The following is a 5,822-nucleotide window of genomic DNA, read 5'->3' on the forward strand; positions in this document are numbered from 1 at the left end:
GACCTTGAACTTGCTGCTGTAGTGTTTGCGCTAAAACTTTGGAGGCATTACCTTTATGGTTCCAGATTCGAAGTTTTCAGCGATCATAAAAGTTTAAAGTATCTATTTGATCAGAAAGAGCTGAACATGAGACAACGTAGGTGGTTCGAATTGCTTAAGGATTATGATTTCGGTTTGAATTATCATCCAGGAAAAGCAAATGTTGTGGCCGATGCTTTAAGTAGAAAGACCTTGCATGTGTCAGCAATGATGATTAAGGAGTTGGAGTTAATTGAGCAATTTCGGGATATGAGTTTGGTTTGCGAAGTAACACCGCAGAGTGTGATGCTAGGAATGCTAAAGATTAATAATGATTTTATGGATAGTATCCGAGAGGCACAGAAATTGGATGTGAAATTAGTAGATATCCTTAATCGTTGTGGTCAATCAGAGAAAAGTGACTTTACGGTTGATGCGAGAGGTGTGTTGAAATTAGGGGAAAGAATTTGTATTCCTGACGACGCAATTTTGAAGAGAAGTATTCTAGAGGAGGGTCATAGAAGCAGTTTGAGTATTCATCCAGGAGCTACTAAAATGTATCAGGATTTAAAGAAATTATTTTGGTGGCCCGGAATGAAAGAAGATGTGGCTCGTTTTGTGTATGCGTGCTTAACTTGTCAGAAGTCGAAGATTGAGCATCAGAAGCCTGCTGGGTTGATGCAACCGTTGGAAGTTCCAGAATGGAAATGGGATAGCATTTCTATGGACTTTGTAACGGGGCTGCCTGCTACCTTACGAGGGCATGATTCGATTTGGGTGATCGTTGATAGGCTCACGAAGTCGGCTCACTTCATACCTATTAATATCACTTACCCAATTGCGAAGTTGGCAGAGATTTACGTCCGAGTAGTTGTAAAGTTGCATGGTGTTCCTCTGTGTATTGTGTCGGACAGAGATCCGAGGTTTACATCGGGATTTTGGAAAAGTTTGCAAGATTCGTTGGGATCTAAGTTGAGGTTGAGTTCGGCATATCATCCTCAAACTGATGGTCAGACTGAGAGAACTATTCAGTCATTGGAAGATTTACTGAGAGCTTGTGTTCTTGAACAAGGAGGTTCGTGGGATACTTATCTTCCATTGATCGAGTTCACATACAATAATAGTTACCATTCTAGTATCGGAATGGCGCCTTTTGAAGCATTATATGGTCGTAGATGTAGAACTCCGTTGTGTTGGCACGAATCTGGTGAGGGTGTAGTACTTGGACCAGAGTTAGTTCGAGAAACTACCGAGAAAGTGAAGTTTATCCGGGAGAAGATGAAAGCTTCTCAGAGTAGACAGAAGAGTTACCATGACAAGCGGAAGAAGGATTTAGAATTTCAAGCTGGTGACCATGTGTTTTTGAGAGTCACGCCTGTGACCGGAGTTGGGAGGGCTTTGAAGTCTAAAAAGCTCACTCCTCGCTTCATTGGTCCGTATCAAATCTTAGAACGGGTTGGAAGAGTTGCTTATCGGATGGCATTACCACCTAATCTTTCGAATTTGCATGATGTATTCCATGTGTCGCAGCTTCGGAAGTATATCTCAGATCCGTCTCATGTGGTTAGTATGGATGATGTACAAGTGCGAGATAATTTAACAGTAGAGACAAAGCCTGTACGAGTTGAAGATCGTGAAACAAAGACTCTTCGAGGAAAAGAGATTGTGTTGGTTAAAGTCGTTTGGTTGGGAGCTACGGGCGAAAGCATGACATGGGAACTTGAGAGTCGGATGAAGAAGTCTTATCCAGAGTTATTTGCTTGAGGTATGTTTTCGAGGACGAAAACTCTTTTAGTAGGGGAGAGTTGTAACATCCCGAATTAAATAAGAGGATTATTTAATTAAGTTAATAATATATTTAATAATTTAATTTATAAATTGGATTATTGGATTATTATTATTTTATTATTTGGAATAATAATTAGTGGAAAATATATAAGTTGGAATAAGAGAAAAAGGTTTCATTGTTGGTAAAGAATTTTCACGTGAAACAGAGAAAGCGGCTGAAAGGTGAAAAGTGGAGAAAGGGCAAAGAGGAAGAGCTAGAGGGCAAAGGTTGAAGAACGGAAAAGCTTGAAGCTCAGGGATTGCCGGATTATCTCAGGTAAGGGGGGGGTTTATCGTCGCTTAATGGGTATTATAGATTAACATGTCATGGGTAGTGAGAAACCGTTGAATTGACCCTAATTGGGATTGTTGAATGCTGAAAATTTGTGATGAATAAACTGGGTTTAAGCTGTAATTGAATCGGTAGTTGTGTGAGTCGTGATTTCCCGAACGTGTAGCTTTTTACGGAAATTGAATCGGAGGTCCGGAAGTCCTCCAACGGCGGAAAATGCGGAAACTCTACATTCTGCCTTGTGTTAGCGCAGGAACTGCTGTTTTGTCTGCGTTAACCGGTTAACCCAGGGCGTTAACCGGTTAACACTGTTATATTTGTGAAAATGTGCTGTTTTGCCTGCGTTAACCGGTTAACCCAGGGCGTTAACCGGTTAACACTGTTGCGTTTTGCCAGAAAATGTATTTTGTTCTGCGTTAACCGGTTAACCCAGGGCGTTAACCGGTTAACACTGTTGGAAATTGGAAAAATTGATATTTTCATGTTGTCTTCCATATTTGGTGATTGGCCTATTATAGGTAATTGTGATGAGTAATTTTGTTGAGTTTATGTTATGAAATGTTGATACAAGTATGTTGCTGAGTTGTTCCGTTTACGGAAAGTTGTTGAAAATACCGAGTTGTAGGCTTGGTGAGCCAAAGTTGATTTCGAGTTGATTTTTGTTGAAAACGTTGTTGTGTTGATATTATTAGTAGGTTGTCGACAGTTTAAAGTCGTGTATGCCATGTACATTCATATGCATTAAGTCGGAGCGTTGCTCACACCACGTTGGCCTGGATTGGCAAAATTTATGGAGCTTTGCTCACACCACGTTGGCCTGGATTGGCAAATTTTAAGTTGAAAGTTGAAGGCTTATGCCTTGATGCCCACTAAAATGGCAATGATTTAAGTTGGGAGTTTTACTCCGAATGGTACCACATGCATGACGAGTCGAGTCTCATTTGAGTTGCATTTTATGTTGTTATTGAGTATGATATTGAATTGATAACTGCCGTTGCTGTATGTGTAATCTGATTTGGGTGATGAAACGTGTTAAATTACTTAGCATTACATGATGAATTATAATGCTTGTTATATTGATTGAGAAACTCACCCTTACAGTTATTTTTCAGGTAACGAGCAATGAGTTGAGTAGAAGCTAATGCTTGGAGTCTCGTGTAGTCGCTTTAGGGGGTCATGCTCTGATAGATGTAACATCGGGACGGGATGTTTCAATCGTTTTGTTGTCGGTTGTTGAACCATTTTCATGTAATACGTTATAGGTTTTTGGAATGTTTGAGTTAATTTATATCCGCTGCGAATTGTGCAAAAATATTATTTTGATTAAATAATGAGCATGACAGTTATTATGTTGTTAAGTGTTGTGTGACACCCTTGGTGCATAATTACTCTGATTGATATGTGTTATTTTAATTAAATATTTGGGGTATTTTAGAAGGGTGTTACATTCCCCCCGAAAAGGAACTTGTGACTGATTTGATCTTGCAATCGTTGCCAGATAGATTCAGTCAATTTGTCCTAAATTTCAATATGAATGATATGGACAAATCTCTTCCTGAACTGCTAGCCATGTTAAGAACTGTTGAGCAGAATCTGAAGTCAAAAGGGAAGTCCATTCTGATGATCGGAAATGGAAAGAGACAGAACAAAAGGCCCACCAAGCAGGGTGATAAAGGGAAAGGCAAGGAAGTTGCTAAACCCAGACCCACTGTTGCTGCTTTGAAGCCTAGTGGAGGCATAGCAAAGGCAGGCACCTGCTTCCATTGCGGTAAGACCGGACACTGGAAGAGAAACTACTCAAAGTACCTGGAAGATACGAAGAATGAAGTAGAGACTTCATAAAGATCTTGTTTAATTAGAAATATGACAAAGTCTCCATTCACAGGAAAAAGGTGAAAGTGCTAATGATCTTTTGGCCCTCATACATACTGATGTATGTGGACCACTGAACACACCAAGCCAGAGGAGGTTTTCAGTACTTTATCACATTTATTGATGATTTCAGTAGATATGGTTATGTGTATTTAATGAAACACAAATCAGAGTCCTTTGAAAAGTTCAAGGAATTCAAGAATGAAGTACAAAACCAACTAGGTAAGAATATTAAAACTCTTCGATCAGATTGAGGTGGTGAGTATTTAAGCCTAGAGTTTGATGACCATCTGAAAGAGTGTGGGATCCTATCCCAACTTACTCCTCGTGGAACACCCCAAAGGAATGGTGTATCTGAGAGAAGAAATCAAACCCTGTTAGACATGGTCCGATCCATGATGAGTCACGCCGATCTTCCAAACTCCTTTTGGGGACATGCACTATTGACAACAGCTTACACACTTAACCGTGTTCCATCCAAAAAGGTTGAAAAGACACCATATGAGATATGGAGTGGTAAGAAACCACATATGTCTTACATGAAGATTTGGGGTTGCGAAGTTTATGTGAAATGACAAATTTCAGCTATGCTTGAGCCCAAATCTGACAAATGCTTATTTGTGGGGTATCCTAAAGAAACAAGAGGGTATTACTTCTACAATCCTTCTGAGGGCAAAGTGTTTGTCGCTCGAACTGGAGTTTTCCTAGAAAAGGATTTTATATCCAAAGGAATCAGTGGGAGGAAAGTAGAGCTTGAAGAAATTCAAGAATCACAAAGCATTGATACACCTATGGATGAATTAGAGCAAGAAACACAAGTAGTTGTGGAAGAGCAACCTGCTCAAGTAGAACAAGACCAGCGTAGGTCAAGTAGGATACGTCACCTACCTGAGAGATATGGATATCTCGTAACTGATCAAGGTGATGTATTACTCATGAATCAAGATAAGCATGTGACCTACCAAGAGGCCATAACTGGTCCCAAGTCTGAGAAGTGGCTAGAAGCCATGAAATCTGAAATGGATTCCATGTACACAAACCAGGTTTGGACCTTGGTAGAGCCTCCTGTAAGAGTTAACCCTATAGGATGCAAGTGGGTCTTCAAAAATAAGACTTACATGGATGGTAAGGTATATACCTATAAGGAAATACTGGTTGCAAAAGGATATAAACAAATTCATGGGGTTGACTATGATGAAACCTTTTCACCAGTTGCAATGCTTAAATCTGTTCGGATTTTACTTGTTATCGTTGCATATCATGATTATGAAATATGGAAGATGGATGTCAAAATTGCTTTCCTTAATGGGAATCTTCTTGAGGATGTGTACATGACACAACCTGAAGGATTTGACATACCTGAAGAAGCCCTAAAGATATGTAAGTTACAAAGATCAATCTATGGATTGAAGCAAGCTTCCAGAAGCTGGAATCTTCGTTTTGATGAAATAGTAAAACAATATGGATTCATCAAGAACGAAGATGAGCCTTGTGTCTACAAGAAGGTTAGTGGGAGCATGATTGTTTTCCTGGTATTATATGTAGATGACATATTACTCATTGGAAACGATGTCCCTACCCTACAACAAGTAAAGTCTTGGTTGGGGAAATGCTTTTCTATGAAGGACCTAGGTGAAGCAGCCTATATATTAGGAATTAGAATCTATAGAGATAGATCACAAAAACTGCTTGGCCTAAGTCAGAGTACATACATAGACAAAGTGCTGAGATGCTTTAATATGCATGATTCCAAGAAAGGATTCATACCTATGCAACATGGCATGTGTCTATCAAAAACATAATCCCCTTCAAC

The sequence above is a fragment of the Lathyrus oleraceus genome, chromosome 5, assembly GCF_024323335.1.
Source record: "Lathyrus oleraceus cultivar Zhongwan6 chromosome 5, CAAS_Psat_ZW6_1.0, whole genome shotgun sequence".
Taxonomy (NCBI): domain Eukaryota; kingdom Viridiplantae; phylum Streptophyta; class Magnoliopsida; order Fabales; family Fabaceae; genus Lathyrus; species Lathyrus oleraceus.